Below are 15659 nucleotides of genomic sequence, written 5' to 3' on the forward strand. Positions count from 1 at the left end.
ACAACAGAACAATTTTTTTTGCTTTATATGAATGCGTTTACAACAACTTGCAATTGCCTACTAAAGAGGCAGCCTTCCCCCTTCCTCTTCTAGGTGTCTCCCGCTTCCCATGCTGTCCATCTGGAATACCTCCTCCTGACCAGGTGCAGTCATAAAATGATGCTTCTCAGCCCACTTAATTGTCCTCAAGTGACAGATGGGATTTGACTATAGCTGGTAAGCCATAAGCACATGAAGCAGATGAGAGTTAATTAGCAATGCTCGTGTTTCTGTGCAAATATCTATAGAAACTAGTCGTAAAAAGATAGCCTTATCAAGCCAGTTAGTCCATCCTCTCTCTGCTGACATATTTTTTCCTCATGTGGTACATTTGAAAGGTTTGGGTTGGTTTCCCCCCCCGCCCCCAAAGCTACTTTTAAAATCCCAAGTGACAAAGTTTTTGTCAGCTCCCTTAGGAGACTATTCCACAGCCTAATGAATCTTGCTGTCAGGAAATCTTTTCTTTATGTTCAGCCTAAAGCTAGTTCTTGAAAAATTGAGCAGGCAAAAAACAAGACGAAAAAAGTCCTATCTGTTAACTCTGTAGAACAATTTGTAAAAACAAAACTGAGCCTTCATATTTCCTAGGACACATTAACACTTCTATAAATGGTTGTATTAGAAGAAGAATCAGTGCAAGTTTCTCTTGGGGGCAGGTTTCACTTTATCCTACCACATTACACAAATCTAAAGATTCTGGTCATAAAAAAAAAAAAAAAAAAAAAAGAGATCAGTAGTGTAGACATGAATGTGGTGATCCCAGGAAGAAAGGCAATGCAGTCAGTCTTTCCTATATTCCAGGTCAAAACACGATGGTCAATGTCTATGCAAGCAGACAGCCTCCTAACTTAAATTCATTTATTTAACCAGTATTCAAAACACAGAGAAGAAGCTGGAGAACTTTTGCTAAAGAATCCCCTCCTGGGACCCAGCTATTTCATGAAATAACTCAGGATTTCCTTAGGTTTTCAGAGTAGCTCAACAACATCTGAAAAACAGTGCTATAAACTCATGGAGTGGAAAATTCCTCCATGAAATTACTGGAAATAAAGACATATTTTAGTATATTACTTCTACAACATTTAGTACGTTTCTTTTATATACATATGCCAGTCTTTGATGTTCTTATGAGTCTTGAGAAGTCTGTTTATGGCTCATCACTAAAGAAATTTAACAAAACAAGATGTGTCAGGATCAATAAAGAAGGGAACTCCAGGTCCTGACAGCAGTTATCTTCCCTATCCTTTTTTTTCTTGGTGTAAAGCCTTCCCTCTATTCTTTTCTGTCTGAAAAGTCTCTCCCTAGAAGGATCCCCCACCAGCATGAGCAAAAACTCCCCTTGAGATGCAAGGCAGGTGCCAGTGAATTATTCAGCCCATATAAAACTCAGGTCAGTCAGAGACTAAATGCACACCAAAAATCCCAAATTAAAGCAGCACAGGCTGTAGAAACCATATCCATTCATTGGTCAGATGTCTGCTTGAAAGAGTTTTCCCTATCTGCCATACCTTCTAACTTGTTACAGGGATTGAGCCTTATATTTATATGCAGGAGCTCAGACTCCTGCACCATCAGGAGCCACAGCCTTCCAGGAGGCCTCTCTTCTATGCATCCAGAAGTTATCATTATTAGACTTTCAGATCAACAGTTTCTCAAGAGAGAAAGCAGAATGCTCTTTCTCCTCTTTTCAGCTTAAAGAGGCCTGTAATAGAACTTAACCTTTTGTTCCCAAGAAGTAGGTGAAGGCCTACCTGCTCCAGCCACCAGAGCTCAGCAGCAAACCTCCTGGTGCTCTCTCGGACACCGCCAACCACTACAACTGCAGAGAAGCCCAAGGCACAGATAGAACAATTTTCACCTAACAAGGAGTGAAACACTATAAAAGCTATCTGAATTACTCCAGCCAGAGACTGTGATTATATCAGCATGGTTTCCGAATCACGAGTGCTAATAACTTAGTAAATTCAGCAGTGAAGCTCTGTCTCAATATCCTCATAGAAGATCACTGTTTCTGCCCACACTTGTAAGCACTAAGTAATTAACACCTCGTTGCACCCTGCTGAAATACAGCTGTGGGCTCAGCCAAACACTGCATGAGGCTGTGCCATGAGGACTGTAGGAATCAGAGTATCCTGAGTCAAATCAGCCTGAACAAATCTGAACTGTGTCATGCCTATGGTATATCCAGCCCAGTATCTTGTCTCTGCTAGTAGTCAACAAGGGAAACCAATCAAAAAACTTAAAAGCAATGGAAGCCTATAGTGATAATTTCCCAGAATACTCTCTCTCTCGGCCTGTTAGCTCCTTGTGGTCTAGCTAACATTGTCAGCTGAAGATACTGTCTTTGCACATAAAAAACCTGTGTCTTTCTTTTGTTTAGTTCTCCAAGTGGTCTATAAATCAATGCAAACACTTAGCAACCCCTGCATCCTTCAGGAAAGGGTTTCACAGCTTTTCACAATCCTAAGTGAAGAAATGCTTTATTTTGTTTGTTCTGGACCTGTCACTTGCCAGTTTAATCTGTTGTCCTCTAAGACTTGTATTAGAAGAGACAAGGAACAAAAGTGTCTTTCATAGTTTTAGATATCTCTATCATACCAAGCCAGAATAAATCGCTTCCAAGCTGAGGAGTAAAAAGGCTATTCAATCATTCTTTGTGCAAAAACTTCTCCATACAAACATTCAGGCTGCCCTTCTCTGCATTTTTTCCAGTTCTTCTTCCAAGACCAGGACTGTGTAACATCATTGATAAGAGCACTGAAGTCACTTAGCAGCTCAAGTTGGACCTAATGGGGCCGTTGTAGACAAACAGGAAATTGTACTGGGTGACCCCCTTTAGTTCACGCTTAGCACTAAAGGCAATGACCCATTAACTGCTACTGGATAATCATCTACTTTACCCACAAAGCAGTACCGCTTTGTACCCAACCAGAAAAGCTCACACAGCACTTTCCAGGGATGTCCACTAGTTTTACAAGGACTATCCTGAGGTAGGGAGTAGAGGAAGATATTTTGGCAAATAAAGAGGTGTTTGTGGCCTCAGCCAAAATCTCTTCTTTCTGCCATTCTATTTCATTTTACAGAAAAGTAAATAAAATAATGAATGAATCATCACCTGAAAAATCTCAAGAATTCACAAATCACAAGCTTATTGATGACAACAGTGAGTAAACCATCTATATTTAATGCCTACTACTGTTCTTACTCCTCTTACGGACTACGTGTGCTAATCACAGTGACTGTGAAGATTTATTGTCACTTTTCATCTCTGCTGTCGTCACATATTAGAAGCTTTCTCATCAAGAAAAACAAGTTAACATGCTGCTGCTGACTGCATGATGAGGGGAGTTAGAGTGGGACCTTAAAAGTAACAGTTTTTCACAGGCCATGCATCTTCATTTAACTGAATGTCATGGGAGACAGAGCATGTCTGAGTAATTACGGGAATTATCAGTGCAACTAACAGACATGGAGGACCATCACCCTGTTTTGGGTAACTGAGGTCTGGACAGCTGAGACTGTGCTGTAGTCTATAGAATGAGGGACTAGTTGCAATTCAGCCAGATGACACCGAATGTGAAATGGGTGGTTGACAGCTGCAGTGCAGAACCTTCTTGGGTTTGATGGCATTTTTTGTTTGTCAGTTCAGACTGAAAGGCAGTCCTGTAAAAACAATAAGGAAAAACTGTGATCAAGGGACTTAAGAATTTTTTTGCTGGGTTTACGCGAGTAATTACAAATCTTGTAGAGGATGAATTCCATTTGTTTTTCCCATATGAACCATTTATGAGCAGTCTTACTGGAGTAAAATAATGATATCAGTAGAATTTCTCCTAGTATGAATTTCATCAGTAATTCAGCATGACAATTCACAATAATAAGTGGAAAATATGTGAAGATTGGGTTTGCCTGGACATATACTTGGAAGATTTCTAGCATCCCAAGAAAGATAGGAAGGTAAGTATAGCTATTTCTGCATTTTTTTGATAATTCCAGATGCCAGTATATCCATATCCTTCCCAAATAACTATTAAACGCAGCAAAAATAAACAACATAATGCATGTGATGGCTATTTTCTTCAACTCTGTTAAAGCACGTTAACAATTGTACAAAGGGGTTTGGTGGCTTTTACTTTAGCTAATGCTTGCTATTTGAGTACTGTTTTCATAAGCTGCTGAAATGAAAAACCTAAATGAAGCTCTCCAGTGGGCTTACTTGTGTAGGCATAGCTGACTCTGTTGTTGCTGCACAACTCTGGGATTTGATCTGGTTTCCATTCCACCAGTTTAGCACTACCTCACCATTGCCTAAACCTCATCACATAGACACCCAGTTTAATGGGCAACCTGATCAACAGCTCTGCTGTAGACATTGCTTGTGATCATAGACTAGTTTAAGCCAAAATCCATGCCCTATTTTTCTTACTTATAGAATAGTAACCCAATATACATGGAAAGCGCCAAGGGCCAATTTATTCATATTTACTCAGAGTCCTGAGTGGAAGATGCACTAAAAGTACACCGAGCTGTTACTGCAGTGTCAGCATACTAATTACACAGTCCCCAAAAGCTCTGCACTCTAGGAAGATTTTGACTTAAATCATCAGGAACTCCTCATTCCCCTCTCCCATGATGGAAGAGATAAATCACCTGTTAAGGATAATCCCTAACACATATCCAGTAAACTAATTTGGACACAACCTATTCCCTAATGAAAAAAATTGATTGGAAATTCTTCATCAGTTCTCATTAAGTTGTGTCTCTCCTTTTGCCAACACAGAGTTACTTCCCTGAGTGTATCCTTCATCTTTACCAGTTTATAAACACTTCATAAACATCAGTACACTTAGTCTTAAGACAGGTTTCCGACATATGTTAGTATTATCTCCTACTACAAAAGCAGAAGTGAAAAGCAAATTTTATGCCTGTGGCCAAGAATGGATCTAACCATATGTGCATATATATGCAGCATGTGTATATAAACATACATGTATAAAGATTTGAAAAAAAGGAATTAAATGGCATAGAAAGGAATTAAAAATTTTTTTTTGAGCTGACTTGCAATGTTTTATTCAAACAGGAGGAAGATACTTTGTTTAAGTTGGACTCATTTAACCTTTCCGAAAATATTTATTGATTCTGAAGTGGAAACATAATTGTGAATTATCAGAGCATTTCATTTCAAATTACCATTTCCATTTCAGAAGTGGCCTAACGTATAACATACAAAAGGAGGAAACATTTCCAAAATTAAGCAAATTGTAATCCCTTTTAATTTGCAATCAAGTGTGTGGTTTTGGCAAGTTTTACTAAGTCCTGCATAGACTATTTCTTCTAGGCCTACTTTGACTTTAAGACCAAAGCCTTCATTACAAGGTTATTCTTCCTCCCTGAGTTTTTTTCTGGTTTTGTCCTACAATAAATGAATATATATTTATACATATAGATGTCACAGGGGCTGGTACTGCCATTCCTTTCCCTTGTGAGATGTCAGGATTTACTGGATATCAATATTAAAATACACTTACTGCTATAGAGTCTACATTTTATTTTTATTAATTTTTAATGGTGGTTAGAACTATAGATTTAAAAAAATATTTGTTATGATTTAATCCTTACTTTTTTTGTTTTTATTTCATCCCAATTATTTCATATATATTTGGCAAACAAATGCCTCATATTCTAGCCATCTGTGATTTGCCAGCTACTAATATTCATAACTTGCTTAATCACTGTTCGTGTTGTGTTCAGATTGTTGGTCATCCTAATCACGTGTGATACAGGTGCTGCTGCTTCTCTGAATGACTAAAACACTTGAAAACATGAACATTTGAAAATCACATTAGTCAAACAAATCTCAGTAAAATTAATGGGAGTCACTAGAATCCAAAATCACTTAATGTCACCCAAAGCTTAGCATCTATCAACAGAATTATAAGAAGCCATCTTCCTCCTGGATATCAATTTCCAAATGCCTACTGGTAAGCTCATATGTCCTTTTCTTATCCGAGATCAGCATGATTTTACTACCTGGTGCCCTATAAAGATTTAGCAATATTTATTACTCTATTACAAGATGATCAAAAAGAACTGTGTGTTGGCAAGGTAAATGGTTTTATCTTGTTCCTGGTAAGACTACAGAAATAAACAAAAAAATTTTAAAAAGAATTCAACAATAAAAGGACCCCAAGGCATGTTATAACATAAATTTATAGCTAGAGGAGAGATTGTTTTGAAGCAAAGTAGAATTTATTCTGAGAATGACAATCTGAGATCCCATATTAATTCCCTCCAAACCGCTCTCAAATAATGCTTTGTTTAAATGTCAGAAAGGCTCTGAAAATTCAATCAGGAATGGAAGGAATGGAAACAAAGGTTCAAAACTGTATTGTTTCATTCTTAAATATCTTTGCCACCTATGACTAAAGACTCTGCAAACATGGCGTAATCAACTTGGGGCATGAACACAGCCTGGTTTCCCATCTTGAAATACTGTGACTGAAGAAATAGACTTCTGAAAACAGGCCTGATTTGCTGGGGACTAAGATTGGCTGCACAAATAGAGTCGCAAGCTGCAATTTGCCTTTTACCTAAGCCATCTAGATAAGACATATTTAGGAAGAACAGCTGGCTGCAGAGTTCATTTTTGTTCTTTATGTACTTGTCAACATAAAGAAAAAAGAGGGAATGATTGTGAGAGTGTGTGAGTGCAACTATATCACACACTAAACTTGGGAGGCTTTTTATTTAGGTTTTCATAAAAGATGCTTGATTTCCATAATAGAAGGACTTTTGTGGAAAACTGTACTTTTAATGTATGCATTAAACTCATCATAGTTTCATCATAAGACAACACATGCTATCACAAAAAGAGTTGAAATGAATTCCCTAAAATGAACATGATTAGACAAACATAAAATAACTTTAAAAACCTCTGTAAGTAATAGAAAGAGATAGCGCAGCCTAACAAAGACCTAATTCTCAGGTGTTTTTCCAGTGTCTGGCAAGGTGGTGTAAGGGTCCATATATACGATAGCATGTGTGTGTAAAGTCTACCCCAACTAGGTCTCAGTTTCAGTTAGGTCACTACGTAATCTGTCTGTGATTTAACACTAACTACAACAACATAGGAGTAGTAGGATGTGTCAAATGAGAGGACAAGGTCAGTGAGCCGTGCTGGAAGGAACTGCAGCAGCTGTTCCTTGGCCTGAGGGCATTATTTATTTTTTAAATGTAAATCTATAGTTGAGATAGGATGTAGCGTAACTTTGATTTTTCCATTCTGTGGTAGGACACTGATGTAGGGTAGAAGTCACCAATGCACAGAAATTCACCATGTCTTATCTCAGCCTTCTTGCAGGAGGATGGATTTCTTCCTTTTCTTGGGACAATCTCAAATGCAGGGAAGTTTCCTGAGCCACAAACCCGCAGGGTCTTCACAGACTTTTGTTATGATGTTCACGGAATTAGGTGAAAAATTTGTCAAAGAGGAAAACAAAACACTAAGATAGGCATGAAATGCAGCCATTTCAAGTCCAGCACAGAAGAGACAGATGTCAGCCCATCAATTGCTCTCTCTCTGGAAAAGATACCATATGAAGATGGACCTGTCACATTTTAGAGGGTCTCTCACATTAATTTGAAAACTTGTTGCTATGTTCTACTAAGAGTTGAGGGGAGGTGTTATAATTATTAATGAGTGATCTGCTCACTGATGATAAAAAACTCTTTGTGTTCAGTGCTAAGGAGAAATAAATAAATAGCATCCTCATTCCACTCACTGATTCAGGGAGGTGAAAGAAAGATGGAGAAAACAGAAACAAATGCACAAAGGGCTTAGAATAATTTTTTCCATGTTCACCAAAAGGCTAAAACAGGTTAGATGTGACAAATAAAGCACTCCACAGTGGCTCAAGGAGAGATCAGCTATGTACAGTGTGACTAAAGACATGTATAAGCCCTTCTTTAGCTTAGCCTGGCACTCCAGCTCAGCAGCAAGAAGCGTTGTACAAATATCTAAAGAGACAGAGACATCTTCTTAGCTGTACCACTGCTGATTCTTCTTTCTCTCGTCCCCCTCATTCTACCAAAATTTCCCCAGTCTTTCTCCAAACGTGACCCTCTTTGCCCTCAGTGCATTTGCTCTCATAAATATCCATCAAGCTGCTCTTCAACTCCTCTGCTCTGACCCTCTGCCGGTAAGGCCAGTTCTCTCCAGTTCACATGAAACTGCTGTCACCCACCCCTGGATCTGAAAGAAAATGTCATTTACTGAGGCACCTGAAACTTGTCCTCCCACCAGCTGGAGGACCATCAGGTCCAGTCAGGGTAGAGTGCTGAAAGACCATGGACAGAGGAAAGCTCACTCTCTGTGAGACTCCTGGGCACACTGTGTAGTTGTGAAGCCTCTCAATAACCTTCCCCCTCACCTCAAGAAGGTATCACCGTCAAAATGCATCTGGGGAGCTGTGAACAGAAGATGTAGCTGTGGTGATAGGGAAAGGTCACACTGTTCTTGCAAAGTGGGTGTCAGCTGAAGCATTCATGGCTTGGTTTGCTTCTTGGTCATGTGAAACAGGATTAGAAAATACTTGCATACCTCACAGTGGTGTTTGTCAAGCAAATTGAGATTTTTCAGGGATAACTGCAAGATATTTTGATAATAGGCAGCCTGCAAAAAAACCCTTGATCCTCTCCCCCATGAGAGTTTCTGGGACCTAACACATTTTTCTAGTGAACATTTCCAGAGGAGATAAGTTATCTGACCTGACTACAGGGAGAAAGTGCAGTCAATAATTTGGAGAGCAAGGAATCAATGTTGTACCCTTATTTAAAAACCAATATACAGTAAATATCTGCCAGCAGCAGTGACAACGTTCACTTACACTGGAGATAACTCATACAAAATGCCAACTAGCCATAAGTTTAGGAAACCAACAAAATGGTCTCAGTCCAGATAAGTTATGTTCTATCAATACAGTTTGGCCTTTTTTAGTTTAGTACACTTGTTTCACATAAAAACCATGCAGAGCTTTCTCAATATCACATGTATTTACCTAGCCACAGGAATATTCACAAAGGGAAGGAGATCAAATGACTACTGAAATGATTGGGAAGGTTTTGATTTTTATCTCTGAGGAGACAGACATTTGTTGTTGGCTGCTTTCAAACCAGACAGGGACTGCTGAGCAAGCCATGACAGGCATTTTTTTTCCTCTCGACTTTTCCTTTTGCCATTGACTGCTCATTGTTTTCATTCTGTGCTGAAAGGGCAGATACATTTTTTTTAAGGCTGTTAACAGAGGGATCTGATATAAATTCTGGTGTAGTCAGTTTTTCCTTTCTAGCACACAGGTGCTGCCCTTTCACTGATATCACAACCCACCCATCCTGCCGGTGCAACAGAGGATGCAGTATGTTTCTTATCCTTTCCTGTTCTTAATTTTTATCTTTAGGCTGTAACAAAAGGATTACTCATTCTGACTGACATGTATACTGAAGCTTTTCTGAGGAGCTTAGACATGATGAGAGAATGGCTAAGGACTCAGCACCTGGTGCCGTTTTGAGCTCCCTTGCTCCTCAGCCTACCAAAGCAAATTGCAACTCTAAAGGTAGGAGAGGAAAAATTCCTTACTTCCTCACCAATGTGCATGTGAGGAAATACGTGTCTGATCCCCACAATCCATGTGGCTTGACCATATTGAGGTCTTCCAAAGTCTGTCCTTCTCCCAACTAAATCAACTCAAACTCTATAGTCTTAACTGGACAGTTGCAGCAATTTGTCTCAGTGCTGCACATAAAGATTTATGCTCAGCCCTGACCTACCTCCTCTGGCTTCAGGGAGTCACACTGATAATTTTCTGCACCAGTGCCACACACGTGTTTTCCGGGGATTTTCAGTGCAACATTAGCTCTATTCAAATAGACAAGGTGCTTTCAGCCATCATGTGCTTTCTATTGATTTTATCCTTAATCCAGCTTTCTGTTCTGCTCAGAACCTATGTTGGTATGCACTGGGATGCACCAGCCCTACCTATCACCAGGGTCTGGTTCATCCATCTTCTGACCAACCAGGGTCTGGGACCCTGGATTTACTGCTATTCCCAGGACCTTCTCCTTGTCTCTCCTCTTTCCATAACACCACAGTGACAGCAGATCTGCCAGAGGACTAGAGAACAGTTCCTTCCTGAAGAGCAATTAGCAGAAGCCTCCTGAATGCTCCATTGTACCGCTCGTACTATGGCTGCAGCCATCCTCTCATGTCTACTCTTATTTAGCTGGCATATCCTCTCAGCACATAAGTTTTCCATAGCTGGAAGAATGATTTCAAGAGCAGACACTCAGAGGCCTTGATATCTCACAGCACTTGTTGGCAAGATGCTCCTGGAATAATCCCACTTGGCCAAGTAAATTGACTTCCAGGTAGGGCGTGGCAGACAAAAGTTTTCTGGTCCCATGAATTGAAATGAAAGGGCTTACAATTTCCTTGGCCCAAACTGAGATAGAAAGTATGCAAGCCTTCTAATGAGCTAGAAAAGTTTAGTTCCAGTTCGACTGAGAGATTTGCTTGTCATTTAGCAAAATGGGATTTGAGCATGGCCCCTTTTATGATCAAGTTGCATACGAATTATTTTCAGTTTTCATACAAAATGCACGAACTGAAAAGAAATAATAAAATTTATCTTCTAGAAAAAAGTAAGATGGGGTGTTCTGGCAATTTTCTCCCTACAGTTTTGTCAGTCAGGAAACTCATAAAACTGACCATTTCCCAATCATGTTTAGTTCTGATAAATCTATATTTTCCTGAGAAAAACAAGCATATTTATTGCTCAGCTTGCCTTCTATGTAGGTCAATAAGGATTCTGCATAGGACCAGACCCTGACAGCACATCTCTTCCTTTTCTCCCATGTTTTCAAATCAGCATTTTTTTTACTGAAAAGATGTTTTCTGACTTTTGCTGCCACTGCTCATTTCATATGCTGAATTTGGCATCCTGGATTTGTCACAAATGTTTTCCTATGAAGATGAGGATGTCATCAGAGACCCAGATCATGAGCTGGACAGAGCAAATGACAGGAAGAGAGAAAAATTGGAAACACTGTCATGCAAATATTCTGAAGTATGGAGACAACCGCTGCTCCTTGGGAAGCAGAAATACTTCTAAAATGACATGCCCTTTTCCCATGCAGCATCACTGCGGGCCTTTTAATGACATGTTTACATCTGTTAATTTCATGCCAAGGTTTGGCAGTCGCCCACGCAGAAGGTAATTTGAGTTCCTAGAAGCAGAAGTACCGCTTACGAGCTTCCCTCCCTCCTGTGCATCCTGGGTGGAGGTGGGCTGGGCAGAGAGTGACAGCTGGCCCTTGACTGAAGTGCTGCATCACACTGGGTGATTAGTGGATTTTGTTATTATTCCAGCGCACTTGGATGAAACCTTGTCTTTTGCTACAAGTTTCAGTTGATGACTGGAAGCTGTTCAGGCTCTGAGAGCACACGCGGCCTCTGGACACTGATAGAGTGAATCCCAGCACCTTGATGAGCTCCTTAGTCACAATAATTGAAGCCTACGTGGTTAAGGCAAAGGGGAAACATAATGGATACAGCAATGGCCCATTTGGTGTTGGGCAATGGATTCCACAGTCATCAGGACTGGCTTGAAGGAGCCATGGATGTCTTCCTTCTGCCTTTCATAAGTAGTGTTACTGCTTTTCGGTCCAGCTCCTAGAGGACAGTTACTCTCTCCACAGAAACAAACACATGAGAACACACTACGACAAACCCAAAGAAAGTAAGGCTGAGCACTCAGGTCAGAAAGAAGACTGAGTACACACTTGGAACAAACTACCCTTTTTCTCCCACAGGTGATCTCTGTAGGTCGAGGCTGAAATGCATTAGCAATGCAAAAAGGGGTTTGGGGGTGAACAGGCACTGTCATCACCCCCTCCCTCCCCTCTGTGTGGGTGGATAGCAAATGCAGGCTCGAGGGTTATCAGTCTGCAACCCCTTGCCAGGGAGTTAGATTCACTCTAAGTCACCTGAAGTATATTCCCGCCTACTACCAGTTAAACCTGGATAATTTTGAATCAGTTTCCCATTTTGGTTTTTTGCCCACAATGACAAAAAAGAATAATAAAAAAAGGGGATCAGCTGGGTCTAACAACATTACATTGCAAGGCTCAGTCAGTGGCCAGAGTACTCTGCAATGAGAGGGAGCAGGAACACTTTGACAGGGATTGCCAGGGAGTTATCAGCTCAGATCCACCTGAGCAGCAGGCAGAACAGAGGCTGTGGGGCAAGGCTACATGTGCCATTTGTACTTCCCGTTGGGAAAAATGATCAGTTATGTTCCAAATGTAAATTTAAACGAGAAGCGCTAATGGTGTGAAGAGCGGCGTGGGGCAGAGAGGGCAGGAGAAATGGAGGCTCTGAGGATGGCTCACATTTCTCACCCTGCACGGTGCACCCGGGGCTGCCTGCTTGCCTGCCTGCCAGCGCCCTGCACAGCCAGATACTGGGGGACACTGGGCCCAGAATCACCCTAAAGAAAACAGAGTTGTGCTGGGGAGAGCAGGACAGACAGTGTCTCTGATCCGAGAGGTGATACAGATCTTTGCTGGGGTTCATAGGTTAAAATGGCTTGGTTGAGCATAATTACTTTTTTCCTCCTGCCTCCTAGCATTGCTGTTTATTTTTTATTGCATCTCCTCTCTCCCTGAGGATTCGTAGCAGTTTCAGGGAAGGTCTGAAGCTCTGCTTTGCACTGCTGCGACAAGACGGCTATGAGCAGAGCACACACAAAAAGCACTCTGTTGTGCTCAAGTGGTGATCTGTAGGCAATGCAAACTAACCACCAACCCAGGGCAAGCTGTAAACAAGGAAACGGTAACCAGCCTGAAACACGGCAGGAGTAAAAGTAATTATCTGTCTCTCTTCCTTCTCACCACAAGCTCAAATTTGCCTTAGTACAGCCTCTGTACACAGCAAGGTCCAATAGAAAATTAATACCCTGCATGCCAATGTTTCCTCTTTTCTGAGGAACAGAAAATACCAGTGACAATTGTGTGGCATCTGCTAGACTTATCCCCAGTGAGCATTGTAAAATAAAGTTAAGAAGTGTCAATTTAATTAACTGTGACTTTATAAACTTAAGTGATGCTTACTGTTTGCCTTTCAAAGACTGTCTCTTCTCGTCAGAAGAGTTATTCTGTCCTATTAATCCCAAAGATGGGGTAGGTAAAATAAACCTTGCTCTTCTTAATACCTCCATGGCACTGCCCCAGAAAGACTGGATCAGCGCTGGCAAAAAATGATTCTTGTTTTAAATTAATGTTATTTGTATCCTTTGGGTAGGAAGGAGTTACCCTTGTGTGCAAGAACCCTTCCTTACACATATTACCACAACTGACCACTTTACGTTTCCAGTTTACTAACCCATCATACTGGGACTTGTTGACTTAATCACTGATTTTTGCTCTCCCTTTTAGTTTCTTTCTTGTTTTATTCAGTCTGGCACTTGTTTTGTGATGCAAAAGTGTGCATGTGTCCATACAAATCAGGGAGAGACTCAGTTTCCATTTTGCTACATCTTGTCCTGTCATTTAGATGCTGCCATTTAGATGCTTCCCCCCACCCAAATTCTCAGTGCACTTAGTCTGGTAGAGAGCATATATGGCTGATGACATCAGACAGACATGACATAGCATATACATGCTTGTGTACCCCATTCCCCGCATGCCCACCTTGCCAATTCTGGATGTCCATCATCAGTGGCATCACCTTACCAAGAACACCAACCTCTGTGACAGCAGACACTGAAGTGGGTGCCCACTGCCCCTCCACACCCCTCACTCCCTTCCCTTCTCTAGCTGTTCCTATGCCTTCCATTTCTTCACATGACATTTGCCAAGGTCCCCACTCTTTTACTCTCTGTTTTTATATACAGCAGAGTTGGTCTGTCCAGCAAAGTTCTTCCTTAGCTTTGCAGGATTTACTAATTCCTCCAGAAAGCTGAAATCACTTCCACAACCTTACTCTATTGCTCAGGTTTTCCTGTATTAGAAACAAAAGTATTATCCTTTCCTTCAAACATCTTTCCATCACTGTTTCAAAACTGCCATGAAAAAAATCCCTATTGACACTTAAAAAAATAAATATTCTTTTTGAACTGCCTTTTCATGCCGAGAGAAGCAGAAACCAAACTGAGATTAATTTCCCTACATGAACAATCTTGTCTAGGCTAACATGAAAAGGAAGATAAAGTTATACATTCCTCCAATGCTTTTAAAATGCACAACAGATTTTTTTGCCATCAGAGGTAACTGTATATAAATGATTTGTGTACATATCTATATATAGTTTATATTATAGCTGTATAGTTTCTATATACAGATGAAAAAAACCTAGCACTTACCTTTGAGAAGTAACATTTATCCCAGGTTCGGTAAAATAGTCTCAGACAGGCACTTAGACCTTCTTCCTATGCCATGCATCCTTTTTTCAAAAGAAGATATAATCAGAAAAATCCTGGTTGATCTCTAGCAAACCAAAATGCAGACTAGATTGTCTGTCAGACATAGCCTGATTCAGTAAAGTCCAAGTGTGTGAATCCCTGAGACTCCTTTTTCAGTAATATCCAGAGCACAAAAAAGGGAAAGGAAAAAAAAAAAAAGAAAGAAGGAAAAAAGTGAATAACTTGTTCTTTTCTTGTTTGGTTTAAAAAACCCAGTCTTGGAGGACTAAGCAGCCTGCAGGCTTTTCAAGCATTCTGATCCTAGTGCATCCCAAAGTAACACATGCATTTTGGTACTGCAAGTCTTCAGGTTCATACCAGCAAGCCCAGCTTCTGTGTATGTGCGTGTGTGTTGGGGAGGGGGGTCGAGTTGTATCGTGGCAGGGAGAAGAGAGACAGGGAGATATACACACACACACACACTCTCATGCAGAGATGGAAAAAGGAAAAACTGGAGTGATCTCACAAAGTGCTCTAGATGGCAGAGCTTGCACAGCTTGTAAGACAAGCAATGTGCACACACCAAAAAAAAAAAAAAAAAGAAAGAAAAAAAGGAAAGAGAGAGAGAAAAACCCAAGAGAACTACAGGCAGCTTCAGGAATTTCTTCTTACCTCTTCTGACGATGCAACATACAGCAAGTGCTTTGTGCTGCATAGGAATCCGTGCAGGCACGACCCAGTCAGACCCCTCACTTCTGAAGTAAACAAATATGTAGCACAGGAAAGGGAAGAAAATCAGAAACCAGAGAAAAGAAGAGTACGAAAAGAAGCTATTAAACAAGTAAGAGAGTTGGGGAGGAGGCTTGAGTGGGTGGGAGGTGAATAGTTGGTACGGAAAGAGGCATCCAAACTCCTGGTCCTAATACAGATTGGCTCTGTAATTATGTGGCAAAGCACTGCCTTCTAATCCATTGCGTAATAATAGAAACCTAAGCTGTGTAGACACAGCCTGACATGCTAAATCCTCAGGAGCTACACTCAACATTTGTCAGTGGAAAGCGTGTCTGTTCCCTGGGGGCGGGGGAAGCTGAGGGAAAAGGGAAGGGGAGAGAAATTTTACTGCAAAATGCACCAGCTGCAGCTGCAAAGAGCTCTCAGGTGGTGCCG

At 40.7% G+C, this 15659-nt stretch overlaps 1 protein-coding gene across 1 annotated transcript in view; it reads right to left on the reverse strand.

The window, feature by feature from the left end:
* The window catches only part of LRFN2 (leucine rich repeat and fibronectin type III domain containing 2), a 163023-nt gene extending 147623 nt beyond the window's left edge, over positions 1–15400 (reverse strand). The window contains exon 1 of the mRNA XM_075146823.1: positions 14454–15400. The gene's annotated coding sequence lies outside the window, so the exon portion shown is untranslated. The remainder of the gene's footprint in view (positions 1–14453) is intronic.
* Positions 15401–15659: the final 259 nt, after the last annotated feature.

The sequence above is a fragment of the Calonectris borealis genome, chromosome 3, assembly GCF_964195595.1.
Source record: "Calonectris borealis chromosome 3, bCalBor7.hap1.2, whole genome shotgun sequence".
NCBI classification, from domain to species: domain Eukaryota; kingdom Metazoa; phylum Chordata; class Aves; order Procellariiformes; family Procellariidae; genus Calonectris; species Calonectris borealis.